The sequence below is a fragment of the Amphibalanus amphitrite genome, unplaced genomic scaffold (assembly GCF_019059575.1).
Source record: "Amphibalanus amphitrite isolate SeventyFive unplaced genomic scaffold, NRLGWU_Aamphi_draft 000255F_arrow, whole genome shotgun sequence".
Lineage (NCBI taxonomy): Eukaryota > Metazoa > Arthropoda > Thecostraca > Balanomorpha > Balanidae > Amphibalanus > Amphibalanus amphitrite.
The window spans coordinates 681,028-694,744 of NW_024881750.1; positions in this window are offsets into that span (position 1 = coordinate 681,028).

Sequence of the window (13,717 nt, forward strand, 5' to 3'; positions counted from 1 at the left end):
AGCATCAGCAGCAATACCAGCAGCCGCAGCAGCAGCAGGCGGCGCGGCCGCCGACCGCCCAGCCGGCCAGATCGCCGCCCCAGCAGTCTCAGCCGCAGTACAGGCCGGCGCCCGACACTCAGTCGCGGTGGAGTGCGCCGGTCGCCGCACCGGCCCCGGCCCCGGCGCCGGCCAGGGCTCCCGCGCCGGCCCCGGTCTCGGTCAAGGATCCCACGCCGACCCCCGCTCCAGCACGGCAGCCGGCGCCAGCGCCAGTTGAAAAACACACGGGGTGCGTGGTCACTATAACTAGCACATACTTTTGACGGTAGTATGCCATTTTCTTTCACTCAAGTGCTTGTTTTATTTGATAGGATGTAATGTCTGCTATCAATATGATGGGCGTGGCAGTATGAAGTTGCGCTTTCATGAACGGCATGGAGAATGCCGCCAGTCATCGAATCACAGTCCGTCGTTACCGTCAGAAACCACAGAAGGCGCACAGCGAGTGCCTATTGATTGTTCGGTGTGGTGCCACCAGCTGCCTTCCCCGCTGACCGGTATCAACCGTCCCCAGGGCCGCTCTCACTCCCAAGCAGGAGCTGCAGGCCTTCATCAGACAGCACGGCCTGCCAGAGGCCAAGCTGGAGACGGTGTCGTTCCGGCCCAAATCCAAGTCGGCTGGCCGGGTGCCCAGCTTTTACTCGACTATTACGGTACGTTTATGTGTGGAGTGGAGCCGCTACGATGACCAGACTCGTCACGTTTTGGGTTAGCTTTGTAGTATTTCTTGGCGGTAGACTTTTGTTCCGTTGCGGACACACTACCTGCAGTTGGTCTTGACTTGGGAGTGTATCTGTCAGACGCATTCTTTGAACGTTATTTGTCCGTGGGGACGGGATATTCTACCGTGTAATACCGGTGTACGCTGAAGGCTGATAGTAAAGTACTGTGATTGGGTTAGGCTGGTTGGTCCGTTGCTGCACGGTGGTGCTAGCTGGTCTGCTGGAGTTGGGGTTGAGTGGTACTTGCTGGCTCGCTAGGGGACTTACCGGCCGGTTCGCTGGGGGCTAGGTGTTAACGGCTGGTTTACTGCGGTTGGGTGGCACTGAGTGCTGGTCCGACCCGTTCCGACCCTTTCCCTGTCACCAGGTGGGCGAGGTGCGCTGTCAAACCTACCCGGACGAGAGTCCGTCGGCCGAACTGGCCGAGGACGCCGCCTGTAAGATGGCGCTGGAGGAGCTGCGGCAGCGGCGCCAGCAGGACACCAGTCAGCGCGAGTCGCCCGTCACCGACGACCAGCAGCTGATCGTCACCAGGATCGCGCAGGTGAGTCGGCACAGTACAGTACTGACAGAATCACCAGACGTCACTGCATAATGTGACAGGGGGCAATACAGGAGATACAGGAGAGACGGTACAGTGCAGTACCGACATACGAGAAATGATCAGACGCTTCTGTACAAAATGTGAGAGGGCACAGTACAGGAAAGACGAGGCAGTATATTAATTATACCGACAGAATCACCAGGAGGCACTGCACAGAATGTGAGAGTGTGCAGTCACTAGTAGGTAAGACGGGATAGGGCCGTGGGATCAGACAGTATCATTTAGCCATTGTCCGCTCTGAGTCCAATGCTGGAGTGATTCCGGTGCGCGCCGAGGTTGGCATTGACCACTATTGGCGGTACTGAACAGAATGTCTCCCCGCCACCAGGATACTCACACCGACATGAACCGGGCCACTGCTCACCAGTCTTTCCCCTTTGTTGGATGCAACTGGAGTCGTGCTAGGCCGCTACTGAACAAAGCATCTCCCCTCTTTGTCAGATTCTCGAGTCCCGTCGGTACGGCTTATGGGTGTTATTCACCAGCCTTTCCCTGTCTGACAGATGCTGGAGTCACGTCGGTACGGGTAGCTGTGGCTGTTATTCACCAGCCTTTCCCTTCTGTCAGATGCTGGAGACGCGTCGGTACGGCCTATGGCGGGACAGCGTCCCGGACGAGTACCGTCGACAGTTCGAGGAGCGGGTCCCCGATAACTGGGAGGAGCTGCTCTACGACTCTGGCACCGTGCGCTTCGACTGCGTCGGCGCCGACCGCTACATCCTCTACTCGGCTGTACACGTGAGTCAGACTAGGACTCTCAGACTACATTCTCTACTCGGCTGTCCATGTGAGTCAGACTACATCCTGTACTTGGCTAGAGTCAGTCAGACTACATCCTGTACTTGGCTAGAGTCAGTCAGACTACATCCTCTACTTGGCTGTTTATGTGAGTCAGACTAGGACTCTCAGACTACATTATCTACTCGGCTGTCCATGTAAGTCAGACTACATCCTCTACTCGGCTAGAGTCAGTCAGACTGCATCCTCTACTCGGGGGTAGACTCAGTCAGACTGCATCCTCTACTCAGCTGTAAATTCCATGTGAGTCACTAAATACCGTCACTAGATCAGCCTGTACTGACCAATCTATGAGAAGCACTAACCCCTGTGTTGACCTGACTTTACGCCCGCCCCAGTACCCAGCCATATCCTCTGAGTGTTTGCCGTCCATCGCCAGGTGGTGGGGCCGGCCGGCGAGCCCGGTTCGCCCGCCCCTACCGCCGCGCCGGCCGGCTGTCTCACCCGTCTGGACACGGTGCAGCTGCCTGACGAGGAGATGTTCCCCGTCTGGGTCACCTGTGTGCTGAGCGGATCGCAGCTGGCTTTCCGTCTCATCGGCGAACAATACACGGTATGCTGCGCTACAGCCGCGTGAGATGAGTAACTGATGGCGGGGTATGGGAGGGGCGCCATGTGACCTAACCATCTTTCCAGGTCAAGGGTTGAGATGGACCGACGCCGTTTTTTCTCATTCGTGCGCGTCGACTGTAGCTAAAAACTCACTGGGCGCCGATGACCACTGTAGTTCGGTCGCCCAATAACCCCAATTCATCATCATCAGGTACAAACTCCTTCTCTTCTGATCTCCCTCAGCTCTTGACGCTGGCATTTTCTCGGCTTCTTGTGAAATGACGACTGTTACAGGGAGCTATGTGATAGTTGCATGGGTGGATGTATGGATACTCGCAGCTTGGTTTGTGTTGCCGTGTTGTTTTGTGTATGTATGTGCTTAGTCTACGTTTCCTGCGTCATTTTTCTCTTCTTTTTTTTAAATATTTTTGGTGCCCGACTCGGGCTTTTGTCGTTAGTAGCACACATTCATACTGGGTTAGTACTTAGTACACTATATACACGGCAGTGGTACGAATCGTTTTCGGCACCCGCTACGCGGGACAGCCTTGACCGCACGCTTCCTGTCACGTGCCCCAGGTGGCACCGCACTGGTGCGCACGCTGGGGCTGTCCCGATTTCTCGGGCCCGGCAGGTCAGAGGGCTGCTCCGGGACATGAAGCGAGGCCGTGCCCTCGGGGCATGTCACCGGACCGAAGGATCTGTTTAAAGGCGGATCAGGCCCGTGTACCTGCGGCCGGGGGCGCTGGTTGGCACAGCGTTAATCCCCACGACCGAGCGAACACTCCCCAGTTACTGCCATCTCCTGGGTAGGAGCCGGCCGAGGAAAACGCTGCCAGAGGTCAGCTTTGATCCAAGGACCTCCCACACCAAACGTGAACGCACCTGCCAACTGCGCCACAAGGGTGGTTTCGTTTTTCTCCTTTATCTTTTGATTTACAATCGGTGGCAACAGACTTGAGTCGATTCGGGATTGCCCGGATAAGCTTGACTTTGAACATGACTGTAAGCGAGCCGGGCCGATAATGATATGTCTTTATGTGCTGTGTGCTCGTATTTCGGAGCGCTGATAGTGTTAGCTCCCACAGTTTTTGATCCGGACGGTCTAGATGGCGAGTCCATTGTAACCCCACACTGTGTGCTGGCAGGACCGGCTGGATGACCTGATGACCGAGATGGAGGTCAGCCTGGTGGAGGAGCAGCGACCCGTCACACCCGTCATTGGAGGCATCTACCTGGCGCAGGTACAAATCACGGATGACAGCACACTTAGCTTCATAATCGTCACCATGGATTCATGGCGCGGTGCTCAATGATTGTCTGCCTGTCAGCCAGGGATGTAGTATCAGTTCAGGAGCAGCCTATCCTGTCCTGGCCTGACCTGACTTAACCTGACCCGCCCTGACCTCCCCCAGGTGGACGGCACCCCTCACCGTGTCCAGGTCACCGACATCCTGGACGACATGGTGTCTGCGTTTTTCGTCGACATCGGTCTGACGGAGCTGGTGGCGGCTCGCAGTCTGCGCCCCCTGGACGCGGCCCGGTTCGGCCAGCTGCCGGGCCAGGCGCTGCACGCCTCGCTCAGTGGCGTGGACGGCGAGCGGCCCGGCGCCACCGAGGCGCTCAGCCGACTGGTGCTCAGGAAGAGCCTCATCTGCCAGGTGAGGGTGGGGAGAAGAGAGGAGGGGAGGGGAGTAGAGTAGAGTGAAGTGGAGTGGAGTGGAGTGGAGTGGAGTGGAGTGGAGTGGAGTGGAGTGGAGTGGAGGATGGTGGTTGGCGGACACACGGGTGGAGTGCTGGGTCCAACACAAACTGCACATGGAACTCTGCGTGTGGCTAGTTGGTTGGCCTGACCTGACTAAATCGTGTGGGCGTGGCGTTACCGGCCTTGCTGGTGGGTTGGAGTTTATTTGTGGGTTGGGCCGATCCACATTTGTGCGTTTGTTACAATGTCACAGGTGATCTTCGAGTTGTCCCGGCCTCTGGCTCCCAATACTGCAGTCAAGACTGCTGGTTTACTCGTATAGTGTAAGCCTGATGGATGGTTCATGTCTAACTTGATCCGACCTGTCCCTGCCCCTGAGCGGACCTCTGATCTAATCTGAGGTAGCCTGACCTGCTTTGTCTTTGATCTGATCTCTGCCCTGCCCTGCCCTGCCCTGCCCTGCTCTGACCCTGACCTGTCTGACCCTTTGCCAGGTGGTGGTTGCCGAGTACCGCCGCGCCTTGTCCTACCCTGCCCTGCCCTGACCTACCCTGACCCTGCGCCAGGTGGTGGTTGCCGAGGACAGTCGCGCCCCGACCTACCCTGACCTACCCTGACCCTGCGCCAGGTGGTGGTTGCCGAGGACAGTCGCGCCCCGACCTGCCCTGACCTACCCTGACCTACCCTGACCCTGCGCCAGGTGGTGGTCGCCGAGGACAGCCGTCTGGAGGTGGTACTGTTCGACACCTCCGGCGAGGACGACGTCAACATTAACCAGACGCTGCAGGCCATGTCGGAGGTGGAGGCGCCGCCGAAGCTGCCGCCCGTGAGTGTCCCGAGGCTCGTACAGTCGTGCTGTCTGCCGGTTGGAATTTGGTAAACGGTAACTAGGGTCCTGTTTCACATCACTGAGCGGTAGAAATAGGACGCCAGCTCCCCGGACAATGACTGATATCGGCCTGAGTCAGGACTGGTTTTCTTGCTTGTCATGTCGATTTTGAAAGAAAAATTACATAACAGTCAGTTTGCACCTCAGCCGCGCGTCTGCTTCCCTGGCTAGTTAGCAGCATCGTCGTTTGCCGATGCTTGGGCTGCGATCAGAGAATTAACTGGAGTTAATTATTAATTAATGGAGTTAACTGGTTGTGGAGCCACAACCGGCTAGTTTTATTCCGCCTAACCCAACGAGGAATCTAGCACCGTCCCTGGCCGTCGGTCGCACGGCCCCCGCTCACCTCTGACCTTAGACTTTAGACTTACTTAGACTTATTTCGTCGACTCCATCTAGTAGATGCAGGATCATTTCTGATCGTCTTCCAATTATGTTAGCTGTCTGGATGATATAAATTTTCAGGACATCATAGTTGGAGGACTCTTTAACAGTTACTCTTCTTGGTTATATTCTCAGTGAGTTCCTTGCGCACACGGGCTTGGTAGATATAATGGATGATCAAGCTTTGTGGCTTATCGGCGATGATGATAAGTTCTGCTGCTGGTAGCGTTCTGTTCAAGATAGTTTTGTATATTTTTTGAGCAGCTACTCTATCGTCTTTCAGTTTGTCACATTCAAAGAGCATGTGTTCCAGAGTTTCAATGGCATTACGACACAATGGACAGACAACAGTTTCTTTGTGCCTTCTAACCATGCTTGTGGCCACCAAAGAGTGGCCCGTTAGTAGGACAATTTTGGTTAGTGTCGCTTGTCTGGTAATTGCGCTGTACTTGCTTGCTGGCCAAAATGTTTTCGGCGCCTCGTACTTTTCGGTTTGTGGCAGTAGCGAAAGCCAAAACAAACTTGTCATATTCTCTGCTGTGTTCCTGATGATTTTTGTCATACTTTGATCTACTGATGCAGATGCTAACTTGTTCCATGCTGTCCGCGGTTGGTCTATTTTTTGATTAGCCAGAATAGAGAGGCTTGGTAAGTTCAGATGTTGGAGCAATGTTTCCCATTGGCGCACAAGACTCGTGGTTCGATCAGCATTGACTGCTCCATGGGTGATGATATATCTGGTTAGAGTGTGTTCCTTCGCAGCTCTCAGAAGGAAACCTATGAATTGGAGTGCGGTTCTCATTACGAGGCTTGTGCATGTCGGTGCACCCAACATCACATATGTCACCATTTTTTGCGTTTTGGTTGGTAAACCTTGGATGAGACGGTAAATGCGCATGAGCATCCCTTCCAAATACATGATATCTGTTGGTGAAAGGGATGTAACTGCTAGGCTGTAAATTAGAACCGGTTCAGCATATATTCTCCACGTTGTATAGTGTGACATCGGATTGTCCATTTTGAGGTTGATTCCTTTCTTACACTTAGCAAAAAATGTTCTTCTTGCTTTCTTCATGCATTCTTCTATCCTTCTCTTTGCTGGACTTCTGGTTGTCATAATGATTCCTAGGTGGGTGTATTCATCAGCTTGTTCTATTGATTCAGTGCCAAGCGTCCACTGTACCGGAGCCGTCCGCTCTGACCTCTGACCGCTGACCACTGGCTACCTCTGCCTCAGGTGGGCGGTATCGTGGACGCGTTCGTCGTTCACGTCTCGCCGCAGGACGGCCGGCTGTTCGTCCAACTCGACTCATCAGCCGCTGACGAGGTGTGTCAGCGCGTGCTGACGGCCGGCGAGCTGGCGGCCGCCGAGCCGGCGCCGGCGCCCTCGGCCGTCACCCCCGGCCGGCTGGTGCTGGCCCGATACACGGACGGCAGCTGGTACCGCGCCCGACCGCTGGCCACAGCCCACGGCGCCGTGCCCGTGCTGTTCGTCGACTACGGCAACGAGGAGACTGTGCCGGTGTCTGAGCTGCGCGCGCTGCCGCCGGCGCTGGCCCGACACCCGCCGCAGGCGCTGCCGGTCCGGCTCAGCGGCGTGCAGTTTAACGACGCGGCTGCACTGCGACTCACGGAAATGGTAGGTGAATGGGCGGACTGGCTCACAGAAGTGGTTTGAGAAAAGCTGATTGGGTGACACAGCGGCTCCCTGAAAAGGCTCGTCAATGAGACACACTGGCTAACCGAAGTCGTAGTTTGGCGGGAGACAGTGGCTCAGCAGAAATATAATTTTGCGGAATACGTTGGCCTATCGACAGTCTTGCCGTTGATGACTTGAATACAACCTGATGATATTCCCATTCTGACCTGAGCTTGACTTGCCGGCGTCGACCTATGCTAACCCTACGGTGGTCCGTTGCTGACGTTTGCCGCTGACTGCCGACGACAGGTACCTGACGGCGGAACCCGGGTGGTGCTCCGCGTCACCTCCCAACCTGACTCGGGCTGTCCAGAGGTGGACGCGTACAAACGGATAGATAACAACGAGCTCGTCTCCATCAACGCCACACTGCAGGTGGAGGCGCACATGTCAGGGTGAGTCACGTGTCAGGGTAAGGGCCAGGGAGGGACATATGTCAAGGTAAGAGTCGGTAGGGGCGCACATGGCAGGGTAAGGGCCAGAAGCGCTGGTCCCTGTCACCCCAACCAGTACCGAGGCCAGTGTAGTTGATGGTGGGCACACCAGGCACTATTTCTAGGATCGTTCCAGCGCTCGCCTAGTCTAATGACCGGATGGCGTGTTTCCCGGCGTCCATAATCAGTCCTTTTGCTTAGGACATTTTTATTAGTGAAGCGCTCGCTAACTAATCTGCTGCCGCACGAGGTCACTCGACCGCAGAACGTTCATATGAATCATTCTCTAAACCACCATCGGTTCATCAGACCCCATGACCCAACGTTCTCTGTGAACTTTGTACTGTTGAACTTACGAATTATTCATTATTGCCCCCATGTGACCTACCCGCCGCATGCTAGTGTAGAGCACGTTTCATCTGTGTTTATGTGTTGTGTGTGCGCTCTACTGTGCTCTATGATTACGCTTCCTTTAAATGTGCAATATAGCTTGTGATTAAATGTTTGTTGTATTGCACTTAGGTACACTGTAGTGTACCGGTGCGACATTGTGCCCGCCCGACAAACAGCTTTATTTGTGCCTTAGTTTTAACGCATTGTCCGGGATCGGGCTGCGTTGGACCATTGGGCCCACGCAGCCAGACCATCGACCCACCATGGGCTGATGGCTTCTCTACTGGTCTATAAGAGCGCCCCTTCATACCGATCTGCGGTACTATCCCGACTGGAGCTGACTGCATCCCTCCGTTTCCCCGCCAGACGCCCCACCACCAGCCGCCAGTCGTCCGTGTCGAGTCGGCCCGACTCCTGCCAGCCGCCGCCGGCCTCTGTGCCCGCCACCCCGGCTCTGGCGCGCGGCTCGCCCAGCCCCACCGAGCAGCTCCAGCGTCTGAGGTTAGCCGACCCGGCGCCGCCCACCGCCGGCGACTCGCAGCCCATCGGCCAGTACCAGGTGCCCCGCGACGGAGACGGCTACCTGGACGTCACAGTGTCCTGCTGCTCCAGCCCCTGGAACATTTATGTAAGTCAAGCGCCGATATGCAATCCTACACATCTTGCATTGTGCCCTTTTCAAGGACAGATTATGGAACAGAAAGACGTTTGTGCCTGATGATGTATTCATTCGTTGTTCGGCGCGTACCATGTGGTACATTTTACCCTCTTTGCGGAGTGATTTTTTACATCTGCTGATAACCAAAACTAGTTATGCTGTTTAAGGCGCTAGGCATTTCAACGCTTGACATGCATGAGTAAAGTTTGAACATGCCTTTGTCAGTGAGCCGGCCGGTGGTCAGAGCCCCTGTGACCGGTGTATGCCCCGTCTGCCCGCTGCTGACCACCTGACCTTGTCGGCCAAATGTCAGATGTGAACCCGGCCCTAAAGTCACTGGGCTGGGCTACCCGCCGTGGGTCTGCCGAAGCACGACTGTGGCCTCACGGGCCAGGACTGTGACCGCACGTCTCACATGCTGTGATATCACGGCCCGCTGGCTGACCCAACGTTCTCCGACCAGGTCCAACCATACATGGAGGGTGTGAAACTCAACAACCTGATGTCGACGATGCAGAAACACTACGGCGACCCGGCCAACGTTCGACCGCTGGACACTGGTGATATCGTCAGCGGACAGTTCTGCGCGGTGAAGAGCCCGGAGGACGGCGTCTGGTACCGGTACGAAACCGAGGAGGGAGAGAGAGAGGGAGAGAGAGAGAGAGGGAGAGAGAGAGAGAGAGAGAGCACGGGTGCGTTCATTTGCGCCGTCCCGAGCGAGTGGGGAAGAGTGGTTGAGTGAAAGACTTACGAATAAAACTTTTTTAACTGAACACTGCGTCGACAAACACTCGGCGCTGCGGCATCTTGGACCTTGAAACCAGTATTATTTTTCCTACATAGTGCAATCATTTTTTTATTGTTCACTAATTTTCCTTATACCTGGTGAGCTCTTCGCCAGATAGCCATATCGACATCGACTGCATCGTCAGCGATATCCGAAATCGATATTAAAAAGCAAACCTACCACTAGCTTCTAGTCGTTTGCTCTCGGCGTTGGTTGCCCTGCGTCAGTGCTGACACCTGATGTCATGACCTACCCCATCCCCGTCCCTCCCTCCCCCTGCCCGCCATTCCCGCTATTGGACCGATCGAATGTCATCCATGTCATCACCGCCTCCTCTCTGCAGAGACAGACATCACACTGATATCACACTTTAAACTCCCACTGTGCGATAAATGCCGATGGCCTCTGAAGTCCGGGCGCCTTAAAATCAGAAATATCATTATCATCACAATCAAAAGGAATCCCCAAACTGTCAAAATCTGCAGACAGACAAGCCTTCCAGCTCTCCCCAAGGTTCCAGTCTACAGGCGAAAGACCCTTTATCTCTCCTCAATGGCTCTCGCCCACGGATAAACGGTCCCCAAGACCCGTCTCCCTGTATGTGGAGCCACTCCCCACCTCTCACTGCTGCGGCTCTGATCGACCAACAGTTGTCACTCGCCTCGGAAAAAGACAGTTCGTGGGACGCTGGATATCGGACGATTGACAACCAGGAATTCACACTACCACATAATTTCCCGGTCCCGCACGCCAGCTAGGTCGAGGGTGTTCCCCACCCCCACACACATACACACACAAACCGGATCGTCTCCCTCCGCACACCTGTCGCTGTTTGGGCGGGTTTCCCGCTGGCGGCCGTGTCCCTGACATTTAACGGAGTTGTCACTCAAACGGCGAATTTTCAGTTTGTTTCATGAGCTTGGCTTGTTCCCTGGTCTTTGTGTATGGTTTTTGCAAAGCATTAGAATGTGGTGGTTATCTGATATGAAAGGAACTAGTAAATGATACGTTAAAGTGAATCAAATCACGGATGTCTTTGAATGCTAATCAGTGTTGGTTATTTAGGAACACACGGTGGATGCAATTACATACATATAGTCGTCTGCGATGTAATAATTACTTCTGTGTTCATTGCTAAGCTAGTGTAGCCTGCTACTGAAGTGCTGCTGAGCGTTTTCTGCTAAACTGCTTATCGGTGATATGCTGAGCTATCCGCTGCTGAGCTACCAGCTCACCGATCTGTGTGTCTGCCACAAGAGTGTCGGCAGCTGAGCTGTTTGCTGGACTACTGTGAGATTCGATGTATCTTATCCATCCTTCTTCTGCAGGGCGCGAGTGGAGACCCGGCTGGACAGCGGAGAGGTCACCATCAAGTTCATCGACTACGGCGACTTCAGCTACGTGCCTCTGTCGCCGAGCTGCGTGCAGCCGCTGCCCTACCCGTTCCGGCAGCTGCCTGGCCAGGCGGTGAAGGCGCGTCTGGGCGGTGTGCGGCCGGCTGGCTCTGACTGGACTATCGACGACTGCATCGCGCTGCAGCGGCTGCTCTCGGCCGAGGGAGGAGGCGGCGCGTTCGTGGCTGAGCTGCTCGACTTCAGCCGGGACGCCATCACGCGCGAGCAGCTCATCATCGTGCGCCTGGTGGACACGTCGGGCGACACGGACGTGTACGTGGACCGTCTGCTGGTGAGGGCCGGGAACGCCGTGCACACGGGTGAATACTACACGGTGTGATGGACCGATGAACCCGCCGCGGCCGTGCCGGGGTTTCCCCGTGTCACGTGATATCTCCAGCCGTCAGCAATGTATCCGGGTGTGTGGTAGCGAAATGTCACGTGTTGTGGGTGAGTGCGCCGGCGCGGCCCTGTGATACTGCTAGCCGACTGCGCCGGCGCAGCACGCTACAATACTCGGCAGATGGGGGCCCGTGCGGCGCGGCCCAGCCGCCCGCGGGCAGCGGCAGCTGAGCCAGTGCGACGACCACGGCTGGGCTGTTTTATAGTCTCCGCAGCATATAGAACGGTGGTGTGAAACGGCGCTATGCAATGTGCACACAGTCAAGTGTCTTATTCCGTGTCTGTGGGACATCTCGGTAGCAAACCGGTTGGCCGTGACGTGCAAACGGTGATCGAGGCTAGGTATGTTGGAAGAGAGCACTCCGCCAGTTACGCAGTTCAGAATTTAATATACGTTGGCATAACGGTACATCTTTCTGTCAAAGGTTTTGAGGTTTGAGCTACTGCGCACATCAACGGATGCAGACATGCCGGTTTTTCTCAGAGTCACTCGAGGTCAGCTCGATCGAGTGACAAACGAAGTTTATTACTGGGCAAAGTGCAAGTAAAAATAGCCATTGCCCGTAGTCTATCAGTTGACGCGGTCTAGACTAGGTTGACGCAAGGTAGCGAAAATTGCGATCATTCGGCCTGAGCTCAAAAACGGTTATTATAAATTCTCGGCGTTATAACGCTTTGGGGTCGCTGACGCATCAATACATTACCAATCTAACATTAATAATATAATACCCGAAGCGTCCCCGAATCGCATCAACTGCAGCCTCGTGCTATACCTGCACCGGTAGCTGGTGCAGCGGCAGGGCCGCTTGGCTGCACGGCGCCGATATTAACTCTTGGCGGCCCCCAAATGCCGTCTGCCTGCAGGGCCGTCTCACGACCGACAGTGACGGCCTCTCATAATCTGCCATGTGAGGATTTCAAAGGAGGAATGAAAGACGACTCGATACATGGATTTCCACGGCCTGCTGGGAGGTGTTTGAACATCCCCCTTCTAACTCGACTCCTCGGCCACGTGTCGACACGGGAAATGCGGCGTTTGAAGAAGCGTCAAAAATAAGGAAGAAATTTCAAAGGTCACTTCTTTGGTCAGGACATTGGTCAGGTCACCAGAGGTCATTGAAGGCAAACATTCGCCGATTTCCAGGTCAAATTTCGACAATTTTCAACAAATCGACGCACAGCTCGGAAACTATAAGCTACATCGCCGCGGAAAAGCGCATTTGATAGCCCTATTACCGTTCTTTCTGAATAACTCTAAAATTTGACCCATCGTCGACGGTTTTGCCTGCAGGGAGCAAAAACTGCCAACATAGACGATTTTTGGAGTTTTCTCGGCAATAACTTTTGACTCAAACCTTGCACGAACTTTCTTTCACTGGCATCGTGTTCCTCTTATTAAGACGCATCGAATGAACCATCATTCGACCTTGAAAGGTCAACTTGAAAATTCGACCTCAGGTCAAGGTCATGATCTGACCACTAAGGGTCATGTTGCATATCAGTCGATCGGTATGGGCGAGCCGAACACAACCAAGGTGTTTTCATCGCTCTAGCATGCCTCTATCAAAAGTTATTCGCAAACAACTGTCAGCTACCATTCGTGACCTGAGAGACTTCAGAGGCATGAAAAGGGGTCACGGCTGCCATTTGCATGTTCAGTGTGTCAAATTCACTTGTAATTCAGTGTTTGAGACTTGAGAGTGTTATAATGACTTTCATCCAAAACAGGCGCCTTTTAATTTTCTTCCGTTGACTTATAAGTTATAATAATAATAATAATAATAGAGAAATATTATAGGTAATAGAGATCTCGATCATAGGTAATCGAGATCTCTCGTCAATTTTATCTAGAATAAAATTGACGTGACCCTAGGTCACCGATAACAAAAATCTGAGATATACCTTTTGTAGGTATATACTGTTGCTCTTATCAATCGCTGAAAGTTTCAAAGCGCTCAGTCACTTGGTGTACCTACGACAGACATTTAAAACATTTTATGTAGTTAGGTCACTTAACGTGACCTGGCGACCTAACCTTAAGTGACCTGGGTCTGAAATTTTTACAACACCGGCAGAAAAGATGTATGATAAGGTGTGCCAAAAACGGCGGCGATCTGCACCGCCTTTTAAGATATTCGCGAAAAAAAACACAAAGGGGTGTTCACCCCCCCCCCCCCCAGCAGGGCGCGGGCATCCGCTGGAATAACTGGAATAACCGTCACTGCGCCCATATAGTCTATCATCGTGGCTCGTA